Genomic DNA, 27,589 nt, shown 5'->3' with positions numbered 1-27,589 from the left:
ACATTCAGGCCACTACTCCTCGAGCAGGGACCCCACAGGTGGCAGATCCAGGGAACCCCCTCTTCCTCCTTCAGGAGAAACAGCGCAGGGGCACAGTGCAGGAATATGCTGGGTTTGCAGATTCCAAGCGGGGCTATGCACCAGAGACAGAAATGCCTGGTCACAGGCAGCGTGAGCTCGGAGTGCAGGAGGAGACCAGGGAAACAGGAGGGATTGACTGCTTTTCTCTGAGGACGAACTGAGGAATGGGGTCCCAAGCTCCCGGCTCCTCCAGTCAGAGACTGGGAAGCTGCCATCTTCATTCCCGTCCTCCAGAGCAGTACAGAAAGCGCTCAGGGAACAAAAGCTCCCAGAGCGAACCCCAGCAGATTGCTTAGCCCAGCCCCTGGCATGGGTGGTGCAATTCCACCACAAGCAAAGACAATTGAGAATCAGGCAACAGGCCCCTCCCCCAGGATATCAGCAAGAACATCCAGCCAAGACCAAGTTCTCTGATGAATGAGAACTGCAAAACACCAGCACTAGGGGAATAGAGCATATAGAATTCATGGCTTTTTCCCCATGATTCTTTAGTCTTTCAAAGTTAAATCCTTTAAGTTTTTACTATTTCTTTTTCTACTATTAAAAATTTTTCCTCTTTCCTATTTTAACCTATTTTAACTATTTTATCCTATCAATACCTTTTTAAAGATCTTTTTTAATTTTCATTTTTGCAGTCCTATTCTATCTCTTCGTTGTAGTTAATCTTATTTTTTGTATACATAAAAATTTTGCTTTCTTCAGAATTTTGGGATACAGTTTCTTCTAACAGACCAAAATATATCTTAAATCTAGTGTCTGGCTTTGTTCTAGCCTCCAGCCTGATCACATTCTCTCCTTTTTCTTTTCCTTACTTTCTTCAACCAACGTCTTATCAACTCCTTTTAAAAAATCTTTTAAATTTTTCATCTTTATACTCATATTCCATCCATTCATGTTTTTCTTTATATATATATATTTTTCTTTCTTTATAATTTTGATAGGCAGTTTCTTCTAACAGAACAAAATACACCCACAACCAACTGTATGGCTCTGTTCTATTCACCAGCCTAATCATAACTTTTTTCCTTTCTTCTCTCCAGTTTCAGGTCTCTTCTGATTTGGTTAGTGTATATTTTTCTGAGGTCATTTCTAGCTACCATTTTAGTATTTTGTTCTCTCATCTAGTCTCATCTGGATAAAATGACAAGGCAGAAAAACTCCCCTCAAATAAAGACCATGAGGCAGTACCAACTGCTAGGGACCAAGTCAATATGGACATTAGTAAGCTGTCAGAACTAGAGTTCAGAATGACGATTATAAAGACACTAGCAGGACTTGAAAACAGCACAGAAGATACTAGAGAATCCCTTTCTGGAGAAATAAACGAACTAAAATCTAACCAAGTTGAAATTTAAAAAGCTACTAATGAGGTGTAATAAAAAATGGAAGCTCTTACTGCTAGGATAAATGTGGCAGAAGAGAGAATCAGTGATATAGAAGACCAAATGACAGAGAATAAAGAAACTAAGATAAAGAGAGGTAAACAACTACTTGATCCTGAGGGGAGAATTCGAGAGAGAATATCATCGTAAGATAAAAGAATATTAGAATGACTCATATCCCAGAAGAAAAAGAGAGGGGGGCAGAAGGTATATTAACAGGTCAACACCCCATTGTCAAGTATTAAAACAAGTCTCAGAGACAAAGAGAAAATCCTGAAAGCAGCTCAGGACAAGAGGTCTCTAACCTACAATAGTAGAAAGATTGCAGCAGACCAATCCACAGAGACCCAACAGTCCAGAAAGGACTGGCACAATATATTCACAGCACTAAATGAGAAAAATAGGCAGCCAAGTATACTATATCCAGGTTAGGCTGTCATTGAAAATAGAAGGAGAGATAAAAAGCTTTGAGGACAAATAAAAATAAAAAGAATTCACAAACACCAACCAGTCCTATAGGAAATACTGAAAGGGGTCCTCGAAGCAAAGAGAGCCTAAAAGTAACAGAAGAGAAAAGAACAGAGACAATATACAGTAACAGCCACCTTGCAGGCAAAACAATGGCACTAAATTCATATCTTTTAATAGTTACCCTGAATGTAAATGGGCTAAATGTCCCAATCAAAAGACATAGGTATCAGAATGGATAAAAAAAAAAAAAAAGACTCATTGTCTGCAAGAGACCCATTTTAGATCCAAAGACACCTCCAGATTTAAAGTGAGGGGATGGAAAACAATTTATGCGTTAATGGACATCAAAAGAAACCTGGGGTGGCAATCCTTATATCAGAAAAATTAGTTTTTAAGCCAATGACTATAATAAGAGATGAGGAAGAACACTGTATCATACTTAAAGGGTCTGTCCAACAAGAAGATCTAACAATTTTAAATATCTATGCTCCTAATATGGGAGCAGCCAATTATATAAACCAATTAGTAACAAAATCAAAGAAACACACTGACAATAATACAATAATAGTAGGGGACTTTAACACCCCCCTCACAGAAAAGGATGGGTCATCTAAGCAAAAATCAACAAGGAAATAAAGGCTTTAAGTGACACATTGAACCAGATGGGCATCACAGATATATTCAGAACATTCCATCCCAAAGCAACAGAATACACATTCTTTCCTAGTGCACATGGAACATTCTCCAGAATAGATCACATCCTGGGTCACAAATCAGGTCTCAACCAGTATCAAAAGACCAACTTCCCAGGGGGATTCTACCAAACATTTAAAGAAGAATTAATACCTATTCTCCTGAAACTGTTCCAAAAAATAGAAATGGAAGGAAAACTTCCAAACTCATTTTATGAGGCCAGCATCACCTTAATCCCAAAACCAGACAAAGACCCCATTAAAAAGGAGAATTACAGACCAATATCCCTGTCGAAACTGGACACAAAAATTCTCTCCAAAATACTAGCCAATAGGATCCAACAGTACATTAAAAGGATTGCTCTCCACGACCAAGTGGGATTTATTTATGGGCTGCAAGGTTGGTTCAACATCCACAAATCAGTCAATGTGGTACAATATGTTAATAAAAGAAAGAACAAGAACCATATGATACTCTCAATAGATGCTGAAATAGCATTTGACGAAGTAAAGCATCCTTTCTTGATCTAAATTCTTTATAGTGTAGGGATAGAGGATACATACCTCAATATCATCAAAGCCATCTATGAAAAATCCACAGTGAATATCATTCTCAATGGGGAAAAACTGAGAAATTTTATCCTTAGGTCAGGGACACAGCAGGAACGTCCACTATCACCATTACTATTCAACATAGTATTAGAAGTGCCTCAGCAATCAGACAATAAAAAGAAATAAAAGCCATCTGAATCAGCAAAGAAGCACTCTTTGCAGAGGATATGATACTATATGTGCAAAACCCAAAAGACTCCACTCCAAAACTGCTAGAACTCAACAGGAATTCAGTAGTGTCAGGATATAAAATCATTGCACAGAAATCAGTTGCATTTCTATACACCAACAACAAGGCGGATGTAAGAGAAATTAAGGAGTCCATCCCATTTACAATTGCACCCAAAACCATAAGATGCCTAGGAATAAACCTAATCAAAGAGGCAAAGAATCTGTACTCAGAAAAAAAGTACTCATGAACGAAACCGAGGAAGCAACAAAGAAATGGAAAAATGTTCCGTGCTCATCAACTGGAAGAACAAATATGGTGAAAATGTCTATGTTACCTAGAGCAATCTACACATTTAATGCAATACCTACCAACATACCATCAATTTTTTTTTCAAAGAAATGGAACAAATAATCCTAAAATTTATATGGAACCAGGAAAGACACTGAACAGTCCGAGGAATGTTGAAAAAGAAAACCAAAGCTGGTGGCATCACAATTCCAGACTTAAAGCTCTATAAAAAGATGTAATCATCAAGACAGTATTGCACTGGCACAAAAACAGATACATAGATCAATGGAAGAAAATAGAGAGCCCAGAAATGGGCTCTATGGTTAACTAATCTTTGACAAAGCAGGAAAGAATGTCCAATGGAAAAAAGACAGTCTCTTCAACAAATGGTGTTGCAAAACTTGGACAGCCACATGCAGAAGAAGGAAACTGGACCATTTCCTTACACCACACACAAAAATAGACTCAAAATGGATGAATGACTTCAATGTGAGACAGGAATCCATCAAAATCCTTGAGGAGAACCCAAGCAGCAACGTTTTTAACCTCAGCTGTGGCAACTTCTTCCTAGAAACATAACCAAAGGCAAGGGAAGCAAGGCCAAAAATGAACTATTGGGACATCATCAAGATCAAAATTTCTTGCACAGCAAAGGAAACAATCAACAAAACCAAATGACAACCAACAGAATGGGAGAAAATCTTTGCGAATAACATATCAGATAAAGGGCTAGGATCCAAAATCTACAAGGAACCTACCAAATCAACACCCCCCCCCCCAAAAAAATATATCCAATCAAGAAATGGGCAGAAGACATGAACAGACATATCTGTCAAGATGACATCCAAATGGCCAAAAGACACATGACTAAGTGCTCAACCTCACTCAGCATCAGGGAAATACAAATCAAAACCACAGTGAGATACCACCCCACAACAGTTGGAATGGCTAAAATTAATCAGTCAGGAAATGACAGATGTTGGTGAGGATGCAGAGAAAGGGGAACCCTCCTACACTCTTGGTGGGAATGCAAGCTGGTGTAGCCATTCTGGAAAACAGTATGTTTCTGGAAAACAATATGGAGGTTCCTCAAAAAGTAAAAAATATAGCTACCCTACAACCCAGCAATTGCACTACTGGGTATTTACCCCTAAGATACAAATGTAGTGATCCAAAGGAGCACATGCACCCCAATGTTTACAGCAACAATGTCTACAATAACAAAATGATGGAAAGAGCCTAGATATCCACCCACAGATGAATGGATCAAGAAGATGTGGTATATACATATAGTGGAATACTATGCAGCCATCAACCCCCCTCCAAAATCTTGTCATTTGCAATGATGTGGATGGAACTAGGGGGTATTAAGCTAAGCAAAATAAGTCAATCAGAGAAAGATAATTATCACATGATCTCACTGATATGAGGAATTTGAGAAACAAGACAGAGGATCATAGGGGAAGAGAGGAAAAATGAAGTAAAACGAAAGCAGAGATGAAGACAAACCATAAGAGATTCTTAATCTCAGGAAACAAACTGAGGTTTGCTGGTGAGAGGGGAGGGATGGGGTCGCTGTGTGATGGGCATTGGGGAGTGTATGTGGTATAGTGAGTGCTGTGAATTGTATAAGACTGATGAATCACAATCCTGTACCCCTGAAACAAATAATACATAATACGCTAAGAAAAAAAAGAAAAAAATACACACTTGAAATAGTCATTTGTTTACCTTAGTAATCTTTTTTTTAAGATTTTATTTATTTATTTGACAGAGAGAGATCACAAGTAGGCAGAGAGGCAGGCAAGAGAGAGAGAGAGGAGGAAGCAGGCTCCCTGCTGAGCAGAGAGCCCGATGCGGAACTCGATCCCAGGACCCTGAGATCATGATCTGAGCCGAAGGCAGCGGCTTTACCCACTGAGCCACCCAGGCGCCCCAAACTTAGTAATCTTGATCTTTTTTTTCTGATCCCTGGAATTCTTGTAAGACAAAGAAAATATAAATATAAAACATAAAAATAGGGCCCAGCAGCTTGGTATGGGGAAGAGTTGATTGACTCATTGGAATACTGCCATATTTCATCACATCAAGGATGCATCAACTATAAGATGAACAATTTTAGTAAGTACCACTATAAAAGGGGGGGAAGCCCACAAACACTGCCAACCAAAATAACACCACGCTTCTGCATAACTAAGGATTTCTATTTTAAACTTATTGAAAGCTTTTCTATAACTCATTTAGACAAATATTTAGTCATATATCATTTCTTTGTATATACAAAGAGAAAAATACGTAAGAAATACATTGTGAAAAGATGTAAAAGTTTCTCCTCATCCAGAATCTGGTTCTCCAGGGTCCCGTAAGGAACCAGAGGCATGGATGTCCTTGTCTATCCACAAAGCATTTTCACCTATGTCATCAAGGACTGCTGGCGCAGCACTTCTTAGAAGAGGGTGGCATTACTAACGCTGGGTGCTGGCACCCATGCTGTAAGTTTGGGTGCTGGCTTTTTTCCCCTAGTTTTACTGAGATAAAATTGACATACAGGACTATGTAAGTTTAAGGCATACAGCGTCAGGACTTGACTTTCATATTTTGTAAAATGATGACCGCATTAAGCTTGAGTAATATCCATCATCTCATACAGACACATAACAAGGGAAGGAAGGAAGGGAGGATGAAAGGAAGGAAGGAAATGGAAGGGAAAAAGAAAAGAAGAAAGAAAAAGGAAAGAAAAAGAAAAATTTTTTCCTTGTGATTAGACTTTTAGGATCTACTCTACTAACAACTTTCAGATCTACCATACAACAGTGTTAGCTACAGCCACACATTACATCTGCAGTACTGGTTTATCTTATAACTGGTTTGTACCTTTTGACCACCTTCCTCCAACTCCCCCACCCTTCCAGCACCAGCCTCTGGTAACCACACACCTGATTCCTTTTTCTGTGTGTTTTGTTTTTAAGTGAAATAATATAGTATTTGACTTTCTTCTGACTGATATCATATAGCAAAATACCTTCAAGCTTCATTTTTGTCATTGCAAATGATAGGATTTCCTTCCTATGTATGGCTGAATATATTCCTGTGTGTGTGTGTGTGTGTGTGTGTGTGTGTGTGTGTGTAATAAGAAAGGAGTCCACTTACATTCTTTTACATGTGAATATCCAATTTCCCAGCACCATTAAGTGAAGAAAGGGTCTTTTCTCTGGAGTATTCTTGACTCCTTTACCATCTATTTGTTTGACTATATGCTTGGGCTTCTTTCTGGGCTCTTGATTCTAGCATTGGTGTATTTATTTACTTTAATGGATAGATACTGGACTTTTCTTGATCTTACCAGAGGGTATCAGTGGACACCCTTCTTCAGGTACACCAAAGTCTCTTACTCCTTCTTCAAATGGTCTTTAAGTAGCCTATTGGCTGAAGCATTCCAGTCCTACACCAGGAATAGCATACCCCCAGGCAGTGACAGCCAAGACAGGAGACAGTGACTGCACGATACTGCTGATTATAAGATACATCCCAGTTTCAGAGAAATAAAATATACAGAGAAATGTATGCCTTAGAGCCCTTGGGTCTGCTGTTTGATAGCTGTGTCATCTTGGGCAACAGAGGAAAAGTGTTTAGAGCCCAGTGTTTGGAGTGAGAAAGGAGACACACTCTAATCCTGACCCTCATTAGCTGTGGGACTTTAGATAAATATTCAATTTTCTACAGACTCAATTTCCCCATCTGTTAAATGAGGAGAATGGAAATACATAGTTGAAGTATTGTTGTGAGAAATTAATTCAACATATCTAGTGAAAATTTCACAAATACTAGGTATATTATCAGTATCTTTGAAGCTGAGCTTCCTCATTTTTATCACAGGGAAAACAATGATGACATTTATCTTACTTTGTCCACAGAGTTATTCAATGAGTATCAAATGAGTTAACATTTTTTAATTGCCACAATAGACACATATATAATATTTCAAAGAATTAGTATGCATTTATTTGTGTCTCTATCACTTTATCCATTATTACAAAAATTGTCTGTGTGACTTGTAGGCAAGGGACAGAAAGAGATGAACTTCCCTGAGATTAGACTCCCCTTGTCACTCTTCTAACCAAAAAGACCTGAACACTCATAAGTATCTTAGCAAAACATTATGCTAGAATAGTCTCATCTTTAAAAGTACATCTTAATCTCATCCACTCAAATGTTAGAATACAGTGTGTTACAAAATATTGAAAAAAAAATAGAAGATAGGGATCTTTTCTGTCCCTTTTCACAATGTAACAGTGCTGAGACATATCAGGATAGTTTGATGAAAATGTTGTAGGGAATGGACACCATCATTATTATATATTATAATTATTTGTCCATATTAATGGCAGATCTCTTCCCAATATGATATAGACTTTTCAGATTTTTACTTTTGAATCTGAGGGAAGAGATGCAATTTAAATATGCTTTAACAATTAAATCAAATTTCTGTTCATTTCAATAGCCAGGAATTTTAGAACATTTGGAAAAGGAATTTTAGGAGGGAGCATATTCCCTATTATGCCAGCTGAATGTTAGGGCTGTTGTTAAGAATAATTTTCTGTGTAAGGCAAAGAAAACAAAGCAGTATATGAATCACTTAGTCATTTGTATAAAAAGGATATGAACTAATTCATTATATTATTTTTAATATTTATTATAACCAATAAATTTATTGGTTATATTTAACCAATGCCCTAAAATCTTTATTTTTTTTTAACCCCGAGCATCTTAAATAACTTAGAAGATCAGTTTAGATCCTTCATTTGCAAGCAACAGAAACCTACTACAGCTAACTTGCAGGAAAAGGAAATTTGGGGAGATTTTTGGCACTCAAACAAGATGATGGGAAGCTGGAGCACCAGGCTTGGAAATAAGGATTCCTGGTGGCCTGGGCAGTGGGAACACCGGTCATGTCTCCTGGGCCCACAGGGCAATGAGAGGACCCCAGCCGTCTCCCACCCTCTGTCCCTCTATGTCACAATCCCAGAGGAAAGTTTCCAATGTTTTGAACAGAAGTCAGAAGACTGCTGGGTAGCAATTTGAGGACCAGTGAATGGAGACACTTCTTTGAAACAACACAACTGAACTAGCATCTTGGGGGAATAACCAGGTAAATTTCCCAAAGCAAGTGAGTGACCTAGATGAAGCCCTGGTCAAATCAGTCAAGGCTTCCCTGTCTCTTCTTACTTCGGGGCCAGCTCCTCCAGTCCACATGGCCAGATGCACGTGGGTGGGAGATTGCAAGAAGCACCTCATCTGATTATATGACTTTCCTAGAAAAAACCTGTTACTGGCTTTCAGTTGCCTTCTGGGTAAAAATCCAAGCTCCTTATCTGGTCCTTCGTAGTCTCAGGAGTCAGAATGTTTATGGCTCAAATTCTGACTCAAGCAACTGCTATCTCACTTTCTGTGCCTCATTTGCAGTGTCTATAAAAGGAATGTAATAGCTGCTGTGTGATCGAAAGAATTAAAATGCATATAATGCCATTTAGAGCAGTACCTGACACTTAGTAAGATCTCTGTATGCATGATTATTAATCTCGTCAGTGCTGTTATCTTTAGAATTATCTAGTGAAAAAAAAAAGTGCCTACAATCCTGGTAGTCTCAGTAACAAGACTGCAGGCACCTAAGTCCCACTATGAACAATGGCATATGTAATATGTATGTGGTACTAGGGAAATAATTTCTAAAATGTATACTGGAATGCTTTTAGGAAAAAAAAGTAAATGTGGGAAGGTATGTAGTCAGAATTCTCTAGAGACACAGAATGAATAGGAGATTAGATGAGCGATAATAGATGGTAGATAGATAGGTAAGATATACAGAGGGAAATAGAGAGATATGTAGAGAGAGATTGCTTTATTATAAGGAACCAGTTCAGGCAGGCATGGAGGCTGACAAGTCCCAAGATCTGCAGGGTAAGTAAGTCTTCACCCAGAAGACCTGATGGTTCAGTTTGGGTTAAAGAGCAAGAAAAACCCAATGCGTCGGTTTGAAGGCATTCAGGTGGGAAAGATTTTTCTTACTTGGGGCATGGTCAGCCTTTTAGTTCTATGTAGGCTTTCAACGAATTGATGAGGCCACATAAGGGAGTGATGACATGATTTACTCAAACTGCTAATTTAAATGTTAAGTTAATCCCCATTACACCCTCACAGAAACCCTCAGAAGAATGACCAAATATCTGGGCACTCCATCATCCAATCAAGTTGACACATAAAGTTAACCAACACAGATGGCAAAAATATTAATGAATAGTAACAATGTTCTACATAAGGAATTTGACTATAGTTACCTTGACTTAATGTTGCAATTTATGTAGCTCAGATTCATAGGCAAGACATCAACATTAAAATGTTGTTTAAGGGGGCGCCTGGGTGGCTCAGTGGGTTAAGCCTCTGCCTTCAGCTCGGGTCACGATCCCAAGGTGCTGGGATCGAGCCCCGCATCGGCACTCTGCTCAGCGGGGAGCCTGCTTCCTCCTCTCTCTCTGCCTGCCTCTCTGCCTCCTTGTGATCTCTCTCTCTGTCCAATAATAAATAAAATCTTTAAAAAAAATGTTGTTGTTTAAGGAAAGTAGTATAGACTGGGTGGAATTACATATGCTAGTTATATCAACAAGGCTAATAACTGGATATATTATAGGTAGTTTCTTTTCAAATTGCAATGTACACCAATTTAGAATTTATTAGATAAGGTTGCAGATCTAAATGTGCAATATTCGTAGGGTTCATAAAAAACCCATTCCAAACTAAATTAACAGTGATGGAATAAACTAAGGTAATAATTACCAGATTAGTAACAATTAATAAAAAGTCAAAGCTGAAATGGTGCTGGGAAAATTGGACAGCTATTTGTAGAAGAATGAAACTGGACCATTCTCTTACACCATACATGAAGACAAACTTGAAATGGATAGAGGACCTCAACGTGAGGCAGGAATCCATCAGAATCCTAGAGGAGAACATAGGCAGTAACCTCTTCGACACTGGCCACAGCAACTTCTTTTAAGATATGTCTCCAAAGGCAAAGGAAACAAAAGCAAAAATGAACTTTTGGGACTCCATCAAAATCAAAAGCTTCTGCACAGCAAAGGAAACAGTCAACAAAACAAAGAGGCAACCCACAGAATGGAACAAGATGTTCACAAATGACAATATAGATAAAGGGCTGATATCCAGGATCTGTAAAGAACTCCTCAAACTCAACACTCAAAAAACAGATAATCATGTCAAAAAATGGGCAGAAGACATGAACAGACACTTCTCCAGTGAAGACATACAAATAGCTAACAGGCACATGAAAAAATGTTCATCATCACTGGCCATCAGGGAGATTCAAATCAAGACCACACTGAGATACCACATTACACCAGTTAGAACAGCCAAAATTAAGAAGACAGTAAACAACGTGTGTTGAAGAGGATGTGGAGAAAGGGGAACCCTCTTATACTGTTGGTGAGAATGCAAGTTGGTACAGCCACTTTGGAAAACAGTGTGGAGATTCCTCAAAAAATAAAAAATAGAGCTTCCCTATGACCCTGCAATTGCATTACTGGGTATTTACCCCAAAGACACAGATGTAGTGAAAAGAAGGGCCACCTGCACCCCAATGTTCATAGCAGCAATGGCCACAGTCGCCAAACTGTGGAAAGAACCAAGATGCCCTTCAACGGATGAATGGATAAGGAAGATGTGGTCCATATATACAATGGAGTATTATGCCTCCATCAGAAAGGATGAATACCCAACTTTTGTATCAACATGGATGGGACTGGAGGAGATTATGCTAAGTGAAGTAAGTCAAGCAGAGAAAGTCAATTATCATTTGGTTTCGCTTATTTGTGGAGCATAAGGAATAACACGGAGGACATGGGGAGATGGAGAGGAGAAGTGAATTGGGGGAAATTGGAGGGGGAGACAAACCATGAGAGACCGTGGAGTCTGAGAAACAAACTGAGGGTTTTGGAGGGGAGGAGGTGGGGGTTTGGGTGAGCCTGGTGGTGGATATTATGGAGGGCACATATTGCACGGAGCACTGGGTGTGGTGCATAAACAATGAATTCTGGAACACTGGAAAGAAATTTAAAAAAATAAAGAAGAAGAAGAAAGTCAAAGCTGGCTGGGACACTGATAATAATCTCTCTGTCCTGAACACAGCAGGGTCACACAAGAAATGGTACACAGTAAGGTGGAGGAACATAACACTTCAAGGTGTTAAATGTTGACCAAACTTCTCAACTGAGAAATCTGCTAGAAATCTGACTGAAATCTGCTAGATTTTCAGGAACTGGTGTTTAGTGTACAAAAAATAAAAATCAGTGTAACTTCATGCCATTTCCAAAAAGAACCAAGGAATGAACTTGCATTTTGGCCTCAGTCTGAAGGGCATCCGGAATGAGCTTTTTATCCACCAATGAGCAGAACACATCTCTCCCAGCGCCTGTTATGAAGAGATCTGGGGAAGAGGGTATGAGTGGCGGAGCCAGATGCACTTTGCATTCCAACAGATCTTGAGGAGAATTAGTTCAAGAAGGAATGGACAATTAGCTTGAGGATTTCTGATCCATTTATACTTTCCCCAGTATGGGGGTGAGGGTGGGGAGAAGAGAAGGAGAAAAAGCAAAACCTGAAAAGGAAATGAGCAAAAAGAAGGCAGGAGAAGGAAGGGGAAGGGAGAGGAGGACTGAGGGGGAGGAGAAGCATCCTGCACTTACGTCACCGACATCAGAATGACCTCATCTAGGAATCTTGATATTATTGCTTCCTCAAGGAAGAATTTTAGCAGGACCCCTAAGAATTGCCCTGGCATCCACAGTAGAGCAGCTCCCAGACTTCTCCATTAGGTGCCATCTGGGGGTTGAGAGGTGGGCCTGAGGGTTCCCTGAGCCCCACCATTCATATACACTACTGCCTACCGAGTTCAAAAGCCCCCCACCTTTAAGTTTTTATTTGAATTCAACAAGTTAGTTAACATACAGTATTAAATTAGTGAAGCCCTTCCTGATTTTCTTCACCAAAATAATCACCCCTCCTCAGCGCTTTCAAGTACATTTTTGCTCTTCTACTACTAGACATAGAATGAGAAGATTTTTACAAATAAAAAATCCCCAAGGAGTTTTTCCAGCTTTTTCATGTGTTTATATGCAAGTACATAAGGACATGCTGACTAACAGAGTTAATTTTATTTTACTTGGAGTTCTGTATTTCCAGAAGCCATTTTCAGTTCTTCAGGAGGGAAGGCTGGTATAAATAAAAAATAACTAATCCACACAAAGAAGAAAACTTACAGAAGTATACTACTACTTTGCATAGAGTTACGCATTTAGTATATTTTGTTACATGAAATTTAATACTGCCCTGGAAAATCCAGAAGATGATTCTTCGGATTATCCATCACCAGGTTTTCCACTGCATGAGCTGGGCCCATGTCTGTTTCTACCTCCCAAAGTCTAACTGGGCAGTTTTGAACTTGGTGATGGATTTTCCTGCACTCAGAGGATTAGCTCAAGGCTAATTCACAAGTCATGTAGGCTTTAACTCAGGCCATACATTCCAAACCCTGTGTTCATTCCACTAACCTACAAAATTTTACTGGAGCCCCTTTGAAAGGGGTCTCCAACTACAGAATTATGACCCACCCTGCCCTTCCTCCCCCAGGTCACCAGTAAAGGAATAAACTTTGAGTGGGAGCAAGGTCTTGGGGAGATCAATCTGCCAACTGATCCCAAATTTTGAAGATTCACAGTAAGGTTTCCCTTAAAGCCATCATTAAGAGATACTGTGCACATCACACCAGGGAAGGCTCCCTGTCCTGTCTGCCTTGGAGATGTTGAAGAATGCTTGTCTTACAGGACTAATCATAATGTCTATAAGACATAAATGAATTCCAAAAATCTGGGCTGACTAGATGCAGGGTCTTGTGGCGATTAATTTACTAACTCCTGGATGTATTTCCTTCTTGAGATATCAGTAATTAGAACGGATAGTCTCTAAGGTTCCTTCACTGGAACGCCAGAAATGCCAGAAAAGTATTCTCTAGGATTACTTTCTGGTGTTTTGAGAACTAGGGTGAAATACAAAGACAGAATAATATTTCCTTTTAAGGAACAATGTTATAGGTGCACTGAAGTGTGTTTTGTAGGGTTTTGTGGTATAATGGTTAGTTCTGGACTATGAAATCCACTGTAAGTTTGGGCATGACTGTCCACAAATTTTTTTTTTTCTTTTTTAGAGAGAACATGAGAGGGAAGAAGGTCAGAGGGAGAAGCAGACTCCCTGTGGAGCTGGGAGCCTGATGCGGGATTCGATCCCAGGACTCCAGGATCATGACCCGAGCCAAAGGCAGTTGCCTAACCAACTGAGCCACCCAGGCACCCTGCAAACAATTTTAATTCACAGCTTATAAGCATAAGTAGGCAAGAAAAGTGCATCAATAGGAATAAGTTTCTTGGTTTATGCACTTCTAGACCCTAAGAACCTACATAATTTGTAAAAAATTGTGTGCCTTGTGGTGAAGGAGGAAAAGAAAAGGAGAAGGAAAAAAATGTAGTAGAGAAGAAAGAAAGGGGAGGCAGAATAACTTACTGAACCTGGGCCCATCACTATGCGAAGGGCATTACATGAAGTCTCTAGCTTATTCCCAATACCCTCCAAATATCTGGAGGGAAAAACTGAAATAATTACATTAATGAAAACTTCACTGAACAATCATCTATGGATAGGTGGACAAGGGAATCTTACTAATTATAAGCTAAACAAGATGACATTATAACATAATAAATAGTAATTTCAGAACATTTTTAAAGGGCTGGGGGGGGGCACTGGGACGGCTCAGTTGGCTAAGCGTCTGCCTTCAGCTGAGGTCATGATCCCAGAGACCCAGATCAAGTCCCTCATCAGGCTCCCTGCTTCTCCCTCTGCCCCTCCCCACTGTTAAGTTCTCTCTCTCTCTCTCCTCAAATAAATAAATAAAATCTTTTAAAAAAAGAAAAAAAAAATGTGTGCCTTGGGAAGCTGATTCTTGCCCCCAGAGGTCTCTTTTGTCATTCATTCTTCTTTTACTCTTTCCTCAGTCCTATTATAACTCATTTCTGTCATTATATTCAGATAACATTTAAATGCCTCTTTGAACCAGACACTATTGTTGAGCAAAGACAGATTATCCTCCGAGCTGGTTCTTTAATGAGTCTATTATACTTCCAAACTCACATGTCCACTGTCCAGCTTCAGGGTCCCAGTGCAATGAGGGGAAAAGAAGACACCTTTTATCTCACAAGTCCCGATGTCTAAAACATAAAAAAAACATTAAAAAAAAGTCATAATAGCTGTTTTCTTTTAGATGCAACCTCTGTCACGGTCTTTGGACCATTCTCTGAGCCTGGTTTCTCGTTACCATCTGATTTTCCTAGGGCTTTGCCGTTCTGTGTGTTCCTCAACCCAGCTGGAGTCCATGGCTGGCTGTATGTGTCAGCTGCTTCATTACAGGAGTGCAAAGATGGTAGAGTCTGTCCTTAGCGTTTTAATTCTAAACAAAACAAATCATACTGGCGTGAATCATAGACTCGCAAACTCAGGAAAGACTGGTCACCATAATGGAACATTCTAATCCAGTGGGAATGTGACCCTCATAAAAGAGTTGTCAAAGTCACTGAAAATTTCTTTAAAGGTAGGAAAAAACTTAAATAAATAAATAAATAAATGTATGTTTCTGAGTCCTAGGGGTGAAAAAGAGTACATTTTAACTCTTTAACAAACCTGCCATCTAGTGGCCGATTCGTATTTCTCAGGGAGCTGAAGGCGACAGATGCGTTCAAGTTCACACTGATGAAGTGTTGTGTGGCCATTGTGAGTGCACTTCTGACAGAATCAGTGCGACTTCGCTCAAAGGTGAAGAATGGAAACTACGAAAATCATTCCGAAGTCTGTTATACCGTCTGTAACCAAACAACTTAACTGATGACGGACTCAAAGATGCAAGTTCTAGGCAGTCATTTCGCTAGGAAAAGAGGGACCGAAAGGAGAATATGCACGGGGTAGTACGTGTTAGTGACTACTAATCGCAGTAATAATAATAGAGATCATTACTCACGGGTTAGTGACTAGTAATCTCAGTAAAAACTAATGATACCATGCGACACGCTTCACAGTAAAGGTTTCCAACATCGCAGATTTCCTAGCAACCTTGAAAAAGAGACATGACAATCTTCAGAGCGGACAGAACGGATATGCTAAGGGACTTGCTGAGTTGCCCAACTTCCTTTTTTTAAAGATTTTATTTATTTATTGAGAGAGAGAGAGATCACAAGGAGGCAGAGAGGCAGAGAGAGAGGGGGAAGCAGGCTCCCCGCTGAGCAGAGAGCCCGATGTGGAGCTCTATCCCAGGACCCTGACATCATGACCTGAGCTGAACGCAGAGGCTTAACCCACTGAGCCCCCCGGGCGCCCCCAAGTTGCCGAAGTTCTTGTAACAACTAAACCACTACCTAAATCCTTTCCTTCCGAGCAGGGGTAGAACAACCCGACACACCAAAACCGGCAGAGGAAGGAAGAGCAATTTTTCGTCTCTGAACTGGTCAAGTACTACCCAGTCACCTACCCATAAGGTGAAAACAGCTGAAGGCCTTGATAGAAAGTTCTTAGTTTACATGCTATTCAGTGTGAATGCTATTAGATTTTCTCTTTCACCCTATTTTTTCCCCCTTCAGGACCTCGTAATTTCGGCTCCAGGCTGCATTCGGCTCGAAGGGACAAGCGCAGCGATCCTGCCGGCCACACCGCGAGCAGCTCGGCTCGAAGGCGTCCCGCGGGAAGTCTCCCACCGTCCTTCCCGCTTACAGAAGCCTTCGGGCCGCGCCTGGCCATGCTGCGCGGCGGCCCAGAAGGACGACGCTGCAGACACTGCTCTGACCCACGCCAAACCGTCCCGCAGCCCAGCGAGCGCCGCGGCGACGCTGAAGATCCCGGCGGTCACGGGGCCCCGGTGACGAGCGCGCGGCCTGCCGCTCATCGGGGCTGCGGTGGGAGTCACGACGACCCACGGGGAGGTAGCCCGGGGTAGCTCGCAGGGACGGGAGGACGCCAGGATCCCGCACACGTCCCAGAAGCTACCGAGGGGGTCTTCCCAGGCCGCTTGGCCGAGTCAGAACCCGCAGCCGAGCCGGAGGGAGGCTTCCGGGGCGGCCTGACCCGCCCAGGCTCCGCGCGTGCCCCGGAACAGGTGCAGGAGGGGGACCCCGGGGCGGGTGGGCAGTGGCGCGCAGGGGTGGGGGTCACGGGGCCGGGCGCCCCGGAAGTCGCGGAGCCCAGACTCGGTCCCCGCCGACGCCTGTCACCGCTCGCTCCAACCTCGTTCCCACAGAGAGAAGAGCCGGGGCGGGAAACTGGCAGGCCCGGCACGAGGGCGGACAGAAACCTTCTCCCTCTCCGGGAGGCCAGGAGGTGCGGTCAGCTCACCTGCGGGCGAGCCCGCCGGCCGGACCCGGTCCCAGCCGCGCGCTGTAGCAGCCGCAGCAACCGCGACCCCGAAGCACGCGGCCGACGCGCTGACGAAGCCGGAAGCGTCCGGCCGGGAGGCCTCGGACGGAGAATTACCCATGAGGCCCTGGGGCCGACGATCGCCGCGAGGCCGGCTCTTAAGAGCGCAGCAAGAGGTATTCTCGCGAGAATAGGGGGGCCGCTCAGGTGCGTCTGGTTCAGGTGCGTGAGGAGATGCAGGTGCACTGTGTGCCGCACTCCGCTTAGAACCCCGGGACCTGGGATTAAAAGTCAGCGGTTGCTTGCACGCGCCATCCCAAACTTTCTGTGCTCGCTCCGCGGAGTTTCACCTGAGAAGGCGCTTTGAATTCTAATTACCGTGTAACTTCCAGCTGCGGGAGCGGGGTGCGGTTTGCAGGACTCACACCCCCGGGCTAAAGGTTGTCACTCTAATAACAAGTTTTTTTAAGGAGGGAGGGTAGAAATATAAAATTTATGCCTCTGAATGCATTTGTTTTCTTTGGCATTTTTTTAAAGTGTGGGGGTTTTTTTGTTGTTGTTGTTGTTGGTTTTTTGAGGTTTTTGTTTGTTCTGCATTCATTCTCAGTATCAGGCATATACCTTTATTCTTGCGGTGTGCACCTGTCACCCTGGCCTATGTCCTGACCAGATGTTAAAAAAAAAAATACCCTGAAGAAAGTAAGATAAAGTGAAAGGCTCCTCTGTAGAGTAATCCGTATTTTCTTCCCATTCACAGTGACGGCACAGGATAGCCGAGATCACACAGATCTCGGCAGATGGTTATCGCTGTGCCGGGCTCTCCGACCTACCTTTCCTTCTTTTCTGCAAAGGGCCTGAACACTTGTTTCCTTACAACATTGGTTTTCCTAGTTCCTTTTGTAAGTTCCTTCTAAGCCCTATTTTTGCTATTTAGCATTTAAATTGTGGAGGTCGGTTAAGTCTTAATCCTAAGTGTATTGTGTGCTTGGTAAGGAAAATAAATACGTAATTGAATACATGCAAATCAGGGAGTAAGCTTATACTGAACTTGGACTTCATCTCTTCCTTTCCTTTCTAAGTGATCTCATCCTTTCCTGGCTTTAATGTAAACTGTATGTGCCAGTGACACCCAAATGTATATTCTCCTGGCCAAGCTCCAGCAGCCCTGCCCCCGGCCCCTCCCAAGCCCCAGTCTCAAACATCCATGTGGATGTCCAACATATCCCAAACCTAAACTCTTGATTCCCGTAGGGCAAGGCCTACAACGTGTGGCTCTGGTATCCTTACATGTATCCAGAGAGTCCACATAGGCAAAGTCTTAAACCACAGTTAAAGTCTTGGCAGAACGCCTTGTGATGACCAAGAACACAAGATAATGGGAAGCCTGGCAGTTGCGGCTACACGACCATCCCTTACTCGCCTCCCCATGTCCCCTGAGAGGCTGTCACATGACAGTTGCTCATTGCCTCCCAGGTTCTGGTGAGATGTGAAGCTTTCTGCCCACTCACCCTGAGAATAGAGCTAGCTATCAACTCTAAAACCACTGTGCTTCTGTCAAGATCTAGGCTGAGCCAAGAGTTGTCCCCACACTCACACTTCCATCAGCCAGCCCCTTTTGTTTTGTCTCATCATTTTGGTGTGGGGGACAAGGGTCACTGGGCACTGACACCTTGGACTTTTCATTATCTAGGTGAGTCATGAGCACTTGAAATCTAAAAGTAGACCTTTACCAGTGGGGTCGGCCAAATCTGTGCCTGGTCTTGTGTGACTTCGACAGTCCCCATGCCACCCTGGCCTGCCTCCTTCCCCTGAAATCTCCTTCACCTCATCAACAGATACCAACATTCAAGTTTCCCAAGCCCCAAAGTGTAGAGTCATCTTTGCTTCCTCTCTTTCTCTTGTAGTCCGTATTCTGTAATTCTAAACCCTCTTGGCTCACAATGCAAAAATGTACTGAGAATCTGGCCATTGCGGGGCGCCTGGCTGGCTCAGTGCGATAAGCCTCTGCCTTCGGCTCAGGTCATGATCCCAGAGTCCTGGGATCAAGCCTCGAATCAGGCTCTCTGCTCAGCAGGGAGCCTGCATTCCCCCCTCTCTCTCTGCCTGCCTCTCTGCCTCCTTGTGATCTCTGTCTGTCAAATAAAGAAATAAAATCCTTAAAAAAAAAAAAAAAAGAATCTGGCCATTTCTCCCTAATATAGCCAGTGCAAGTCATTAGCTCCTCTCCCAAGGCCTACAGCATTGGCGTCTTACTTGTTTTCCTTCCTTTCTCCTTGTTCCTCTTCAGGCTTCTCCACACAGCTTCCAGAATGTTTCTTTTAAAACGCGTAAGTCAGAGCCAGCTTCACCCCGTTCAGAACGCTCCAGCTTCCTGCCCCATCACTTAAAAGTCTCCCCATGATTTGACTCCATCCTCTCTAATCTCATCTCTGGTCACAGCCCCCTCTCACTGGTCATCACCTACCCCCTCGTCCCCAGCCTCCTTCCTGTTCCTCAGAAGCTGTGTGCTCACCTCAGGACTATTGGACTGCAGTTTTCTTTGCTGGAGCATCTGCCCTGTGTTACCATGGAGGACCTCTCTACCCTCCTTGTGCTTCTGCCCAAATATCCCCTGCCCGTGAGATCCTCCTCATTCACTCTACAGCAGGCCCTGACCTCTAGCCTTTACATTTCTTTCCCTTCTTATATTGTTTTATGTCTTTCCACAGGATCTATATCATCTGCTATAGGATTCACTTATTGTCTAACTATGTTTTTGTCTGACTCTTTCAAATAGAATATAAGACCCACATGGTCAAATATTGTTTTTTAGATCCAAAGACCTAAAATAGTTATTAGGCACTTAGTAGGTGCTCAGTGAGGTATCACAAAATTGAGTCACAAAAAAAAAAAAAATGGGAACAAATTCTTGAATGAAACAGCACTGGATTCAATGTTACAGATTTCATACTCCAGAAGTGCGAAGTTGAACGAAACCGCCATGATCTTGACAACATTTTCCCACTTTGAAAAGATACTGTCTCAAAGCTTCATTGACAAAACTGTTATGTTGGTGTTCAACTTGACTAACACTGGGTAGGTATACATTATAGCATATCAATCCCTGATCTCAGGAAGTCCCAATCTTTTAGAGTAAACAGAACCATACAAATAATTCTATTTCTAATCATGTACTGTTCGCCTCCTAGGGGGTGAGCATTGACCTTAACAGCTGCATAGCGTGCTGACACACACTGAGCTCTCCGTAAACGATGGCTGATGTTCTACTTGGGATTAGAAGACAGGTGAATTGTTCTGAGAAGTGAGAAAACAACCCCTCGTGTGACGTTTTGAACTGGTCTCCTTGGGCTAAGCGGAGACTTGCTGGTGGAAAAGTTGGTGAGACGTGGGTGTTTCAGGATGGCCAGCCCCACTGCCTGAAGACAGCCAGTGTGTAGCTATAGAAAGAGTGACTGTCCCGGTGTGGGGAGGAGTGAAAGTGAGAGATCGGAAACAAAGCTTAAGTGTTTTGAAATTTTCACTGTCTTTGCTCTGAAAGTCGGATTTCTGGATTGCTACCCTTTTTTTAAAAATTCACACACATGAAAATAAGGGTGAAATTATGTCAATGGAGACTCTGTGCTGTTCACATGACACAAGTGAGAAAATATCATCTTTCTTTAATTTCATTTCCCTTGAAAATAGTGGTTTCAATTAAGTGAGAAAAAAAAACTTGAAGAACTTCAGCTTCAGGAAACGGAATCTTTTTTTTTTAAGAAAATAAAAATATACAAAGTAGTTTGGTGAAATCAAACCATTACCAGATTCTTTTTTTTCCCCCTGAAACAGATTTGATAGTTAATCTAATTGGCTATTAAATGTATTCTTCTTATAAAAGCCATTATGCAGTACTCTGTTTCAAAGCTTTGGAAAAGAAATATAAATAGTATTTAATTCTAAGTAAAATTAAACAAGCATAATTTCATTTGGAAATAAATACTTAGGGAAACTTTCAAACATTCAAAAAAGCAAAATCTTTCAGTGTTTGACAAAACTGTCCACAGTAAGATGGCAGCTTCAGGAAGAAAGACGACTGCTGTCAAACTAGAAAAACACAGTTAAACAACATACGTTACCCTGAGAAAAGAAAAACACGAGTTGTGAAAAAGTCAGGGGAAACAAATGACGTCGTGCTAACAATAGGAAAGACAGATCCCTTTGTAAAAGATGCTGCCACCGATAAGAGACATATTTTTGCAAATAGCCTGTTCTCTCCAGTTTGAATTTGCAAAACATGACACTTGAGCTCACCAAAACCCTAGTGGTTGCCTTGGGGAAAGAAATGGAGGTCATTCCCCCACTTAGCAAACCAGTTGGACCCTCTTCTTCCTCCTTAACTACCACTCCAAATTCCCATCTGCCATATAGGAGAATGGGACTGCATTTAAACGATGTATCAGATGAGCATTTCACAGGCCTTAAGATGTCCTGGAATTCATCCCACGGCCTTGAAATGTCGTGTTGGGTGGCTTTACATGTTTCATTACTTCTCTTAAGAATCCGTTCTCATAGTTTCCAACTCAATATTAGGAACTCTTCCGAAATGTTCACCATGGAGCTTCCAGCAAATCATTCTTTTATGCCCAGGCAGTGGGAAAATAAAAAGAAAACCTTAGCACAGCCTTCCCAAGTCCTACAGCTTTATGTACATTACTGGGCTTTCCTCAACCCCAGGCTCCAGGGAGGAGCTCGGGTCTATCTTTCCTTCATCACTGATTTCCTCTAAACTGATTATAATCCACTTTTTAAAAATTAATTAAAAATTAATGCAACTTTTAATTAATTAATGTGCTCAAGGAACATAGGAAAGTCTAAGCTGCCTAACATTAGGAGCCATCCATCCAGAAGCAGGATATAGCCCACCCCTGAAGTAGGGACTCCTGAAATGCTTGATTCCAAAAATACTCAGAAGAGGAGAAGATAAAACTTTCTGCAGCCTAAAACACAATGAAGTGGCCAGGATTTACCAGACAAAGCCATTTAGATGTGGGTTCAGAGAGAAGCAATGACTCTTGATTCTAAGGAACCCAGAATACATGTGGGTCTTCTCACGACCTCACATGTATGTGTGTGCATTTGTGTGCTGCTAAGAGGGCTCCGAAGTCCTGTTGAGGGCCAAATGACTCTTACAAAACAATATTTTGATGAGTTAAGTGTAAATGAATCAGAAACATACGGATTAAATTTCCCTTAATGCACATGGATTTAAAAATTAAGGGAAAAATGCTTGGAGAAGCCAATTTTGGCTTTTGCCAACCCCAAAGCTTTGGAAAATAGTTGGGATGTCCAATGATCCAACTCAGGAAAATGTGGCCCACTCCCCCTCTCCCTTTTATAAAATCTTTATTTGTTCACACACATGGTATCAAAAAAAGTCCATGGAGACATTTCTATTGGAGATGACGCCTGGTTCTAAACAAGACTTTATGAGAAAATCTCTTGTTTATTTGTGAATTTACCATGCATTTGCATTTATGGTGCACAATTAATTCAGGAATCTTCTGAAGAAGTAGTGTTCTTCCTTATCCCTCAGGAGAGGAGAAGCAGCATCCGTTCCCGCCTGTGTGCTAGTGTCTGTCTGTCTCTACATCATAAATATATTTCCAAAGGATTCTCGATGGAAAAATATCTTCTTTTAATTTTCTCCAGATGCTGTTCTTAGTAGGGATGATTTTTCTGACTGAGTGTCTCCTAAATCCTGCTGGGTAATTCTGCACATGGTCATGGTTAACACGGCGTGTGACGAATCCCAGATGTGGGAGTAATCAAAGTGACGTACAGATCTAAGGCAATACTCTGGGGAACAAATGAGGCCTGTTGTGAGGTCAGAACAATTAATGAGGGTCATACTGAAAGGTTTTGGAGTGGTGGGGTGGGGGAGAGTGTGAGCAAGGAGTCGGGGTGAAGAACGTGAATCCTTCGTACTTGAGAGTTTCTTTTCCGGCCTCGGAGAACAGGGACAGGTAAAGGAGGGACTGTGAAAAACCTTTATAATTTAGTTATTATTGTGTGGGTAGGTATCCATCTACATGTGTTCTGAAAGCAAGATGACTATCTCCTTGTCCCCTATCCAGAAAGCAGTGCTTGATATGATTGTCTGAATGACAACCACTAGACTACTGTGTAGAGAAGGGAAATAAGAAGACCCAAAATAGACATAAAAAGTTGTGTGTGTGTGGGGGGGGGTCTGAATTACACATGGCAGAAGGGAAACCCAGCAGAAATGTCTAGGTGGTATGGGATAGGAGAAAGTGTGTGTGGAATGGGAAAATCCTGGATGCAAAAGTCAGCAACAATACCTATTTGTGGAAAAACAGGTCATAATTCCTCTTTTTTTTTCACTTGTGAAATATAGATAATAACACATAGCTCAGGTATTTAGATGAAAAGAAAAGTAGTTCTATTTCAAATAGAACTTCAAATGGTCCTCCTCACTCAGCAAGGAGTACCAGAATGTAACTGATTTGGGGGAGCTTACTAAGGAGAAATAAAGTTGTCTTGAGTATTTTATTTAATGCTATCATTCTTAAAGAAATATATAGAATTTCAAACGATGAAAATAGGGACATTATATATGTATCTTATTATAATGTATATAATTTGCAAAATATATATGATATATTATATGTGTATTTAAGGTATAGTAGGAGCTAGAGACATTTTAACTTTATTCCAATTTGCAAGAATTGTTACTTATGAATATAGATGAAAACATATGAATTAAATACTGAAATAAAAGAATTATACCAGTGATTTAATTTAAAAAAGCATTGATGGGGGGCGCCTGGGTGGCTCAGTGGGTTAAGCCTCTGCCTTCGGCTCAGGTCATGATCTCAGGGTCCTGGGATCGAGTCCCGCATGCAGCTCTCTGCTTGGCGGGGAGCCTGCTTCCTCCTCTCTCTCTCTCTCTACCTGCCTCTCTGCCTACTTGTGATCTCTGTCTGTCAAGTAAATAAATAAAATCTTTTTAAAAAAAAGCAATGATGGTTCAATATTAGTTAATGTATTACTATTTTTCATCACATCAGTGAATTAAGTGAGACAAACCATATGTTCACTTTGAAAGATGGCAAAAATTCTTTTGATAAAAAACCATCAATTTATAATTTAAGAATATCTCTTCATAAACCACTTACAGAGGACATTTTCTTAATATGATAAGTCATATGTGTATCAAATAATAGGCAATCTCATATTAAATGTCAAAACTAATAGAGCTGATCTAAATAAATGAGGAAGAATATAAAGATTTTTGCTCTTGCTGCTTTAACATTTTCCTGAAAGCACTATACAATGCAGTGAGGGAAAAAAATGAAAATGCTCATATAAAAGTAGATGAAATGCTGTAAAATTCTGATTGTCTTTTAAAGTTTTTCCAAAGCTCTGGAAGAATAATTGACAACTTTAAAAAAAGAAAGACGGGTATTATTAAACAACATATTAAAGCCATAATTATCAAAACAGTGTTCAAGATTGCTGTGATCCAGAGATAGGTTGGAATGTAATGGGAAAGCAGGGATTGCTCAGAAACAAACTTAAGTATGTTTAATACTGTGTTAAATGGCAAAGATAGCATTTCTGATCAGTAGAAAACCTATGGATTATCCAATAATTGATGTGTACTTACTGGCTAACTCTCAGAAAGAAGGGAAAAAAGGGAGAGAAAGAAGGAAAGATAGAAGAAAGGAAGGCAGGCAGGAAACAAGGAAGAAGAGAGAAAGCAGGAAGAAAGAAAGAAGGAGGGAAGGAACTTAACAGGAATTAAGTTCAACTTTTAACACCAACTACAAAGTCAATTGCAGGTGCATTCAAGATTTTAATAGAAAAATGAAAATCAGGGCACCTGGGTGGCTCAGTGGGTTAAGCCACTGCCTTCGGCTCAAGTCATGATCTCAGGGTCCTGGGATCGAGTCCCGCATCGGACTCTCTGCTCAGCAGGGAGCCTGCTTCCTCCTCTCTCTCTCTGCCTGCCTCTCTGCCTACTTGTGATGTCTCTCTGTCAAATAAATAAATAAAATATTAAAAACAAAAAAGAAAAATGAAAATCAAAGAGGCACTTGAGGGAAATACAAGAGAATACTTTTAGATATTGAGGACTGAAAAATTTTCTTAATTCTTAACATAATGATGAAAAGGATGGGTGATTAGTTAAATAAAATTTTCAAGCTTCCTGTATAGGAAAAACAAACAAACAAGACAAATCACTATTTGCAACAAGGATGACAGCTGGCGAATGTCATGGCCATCTCCATTCTTGAGCTCTAGGAACCTAGTCATAGTCAACCTCTTTCCTCTCAAAAATACTCTAAATTCTGTCACTCCGAGGTGTGTACACAGCTCTTCTTTCTTCGGATAAGGAACTGCCATACATTGTCCAAAGTTTCTTTTAGAATGTGTCACAAGCTCTTATATAGCTCTTTGCCCCAAATCTTGCTTTTAAGCAAGCATTGTATAGACACACAAAGAGATATGTTCATAAAATTCACAGTACCCCTATGCTGGGAAAGTGTAGTGCTCAACAACAGGTGAGTATAAGTATTTTCTTTTTATTTGCACACATCCCCAGAATAAAGTATGCTGTCATTTAAAATGCTGTTCTAAGTAGAGAAGTTCCAACCCTGCATGCTGCCTGTTTTTGTAAATAAAATTTTCCTGGAAAGCAACCAAGCTCACTCATCCACCTATCGTCTGGGGCCCGTTTGTTTTTCCACAATGGCAGAGTTAAGCAGTTGGGGCAGAGACCTTCTGACTGAAAAAGTAAAAAATATTGACTGTATGGGCGCCTGGGTGGCTCAGTGGGTTAAGCCGCTGCCTTCGGCTCAGGTCATGATCTCAGGGTCCTGGGATCGAGGCCCGCATCGGGCTCTCTGCTCAGCAGGGAGCCTGCTTCCCTCTCTCTCTCTGCCTGCTTGTGATCTCTCTCTGTCAAATAAATAAATAAAATCTTTAAAAAAAATATTGACTATGTTCCTTTAGCAGAAAACATTTTATGACCATGATACCGTGGAATATTTGGTAGCCATGTAGATGTTCATAATCTGTTACTTAATTTGGTAAGGTGAAATATAAAATAGCAAAAATATAAAACCCACTGCAAATATCATTCTCAATGGAGAAAAACTGAAAGCTTTTCCGCTAAGGTCAGGAACACGGCAGGGATGTCCATTATCACCACTGCTATTCAACATAGTACTAGAGGTCCTAGCCTCAGCAATCAGACAACAAAAGGAAATTAAAGGCATCCAAATCGGCAAAGAAGAAGTCAAATTGTCACTCTTCGCAGATGATATGATACTATATGTGGAAAACCCAAAAGACTCCACTCCAAAACTGCTAGAACTTATACAAGAATTCAGTAAAGTGTCAGGATATAAAATCAATGCACAGAAATCAGTTGCATTTCTCTACACCAACAGCAAGACAGAAGAAAGAGATATTAAGGAGTCAATCCCATTTACAATTGCATCCAAAACCATAAGATACCTAGGAATAAACCTAACCAAAGAGACACAGAATCTATACTCAGAAAACTATAAAGTACTCATGAAAGAAATTGAGGAAGACACAAAGAAGTGGAAAAATGTTCCATGCTCCTGGATTGGAAGAATAAATATTGTGAAAATGTCTATGCTACCTAAAGCAATCTACACATTTAATGCAATTCCTATCAAAGTACCATCCATCTTTTTCAAAGAAATGGAACAAATAATGCTAAAATTTATATGGAACCAGAAAAGACCTCGAATAGCCAAAGGGATATTGAAAAAGAAAGCCAACGTTGGTGGCATCACAATTCCGGATTTCAAGCTCTATTATAAAGCTGTCATCATCAAAACAGTATGGTACTGGCACAAAAACAGACACATAGATCAATGGAACAGAATAGAGAGCCCAGAAATAGACCCTCAAATCTATGGTCAACTAATCTTCGACAAAGCAGGAAAGAATGTCCAATGGAAAAAAGACAGCCTCTTCAATAAATGGTGTTGGGAAAATTGGACAGCCACATGCAGAAAAATGAAATTGGACCATTTCCTTACACCACACACAAAAATAGACTCAAAATGGATGAAGGACCTCAATGTGCGAAAGGAATCCATCAAAATCCTTGAGGAGAACACAGGCAGCAACCTCTTCGACCTCTGCCGCAGCAACATCTTCCTAGGAACAACACAAAAGGCAAGGGAAGCAAGGGAAAAAATGAACTATTGGGATTTCATCAAGGTCAAAAGCTTTTGCACAGCAAAGGAAACAGTTAACAAAATCAAAAGACAACTGACAGAATGGGAGAAGATATTTGCAAACGACATATCAGATAAAGGACTAGTGTCCAGAAT

At 41.1% G+C, this 27,589-nt stretch overlaps 2 long non-coding RNA genes across 2 annotated transcripts in view; one reads left to right on the top strand and one right to left on the bottom strand.

Annotated features, from left to right (window-relative positions):
• LOC309849560 overlaps positions 1–15,307 on the bottom strand; it is a 46,263-nt gene extending 30,956 nt beyond the window's left edge. The window contains exons 1-2 of the long non-coding RNA XR_014303755.1: positions 15,133–15,307; positions 14,949–15,025 (exon numbers count right to left, since the gene is read on the bottom strand). This is a non-coding gene — a long non-coding RNA (uncharacterized lncRNA). The remainder of the gene's footprint in view (positions 1–14,948; positions 15,026–15,132) is intronic.
• Positions 15,308–17,577: 2,270 nt separating this feature from the next.
• Positions 17,578–20,933, top strand: LOC309849863. Its single transcript, XR_014303964.1, has 3 exons — positions 17,578–17,653; positions 20,155–20,288; positions 20,402–20,933. It is a non-coding gene; the product is annotated as an uncharacterized lncRNA (long non-coding RNA).
• Positions 20,934–27,589: the final 6,656 nt, after the last annotated feature.

The sequence above is a fragment of the Mustela nivalis genome, assembly GCF_964662115.1.
Source record: "Mustela nivalis genome assembly, chromosome: 16".
Lineage (NCBI taxonomy): Eukaryota > Metazoa > Chordata > Mammalia > Carnivora > Mustelidae > Mustela > Mustela nivalis.
This window is presented reverse-complemented; position numbering and strand designations above follow the sequence as displayed.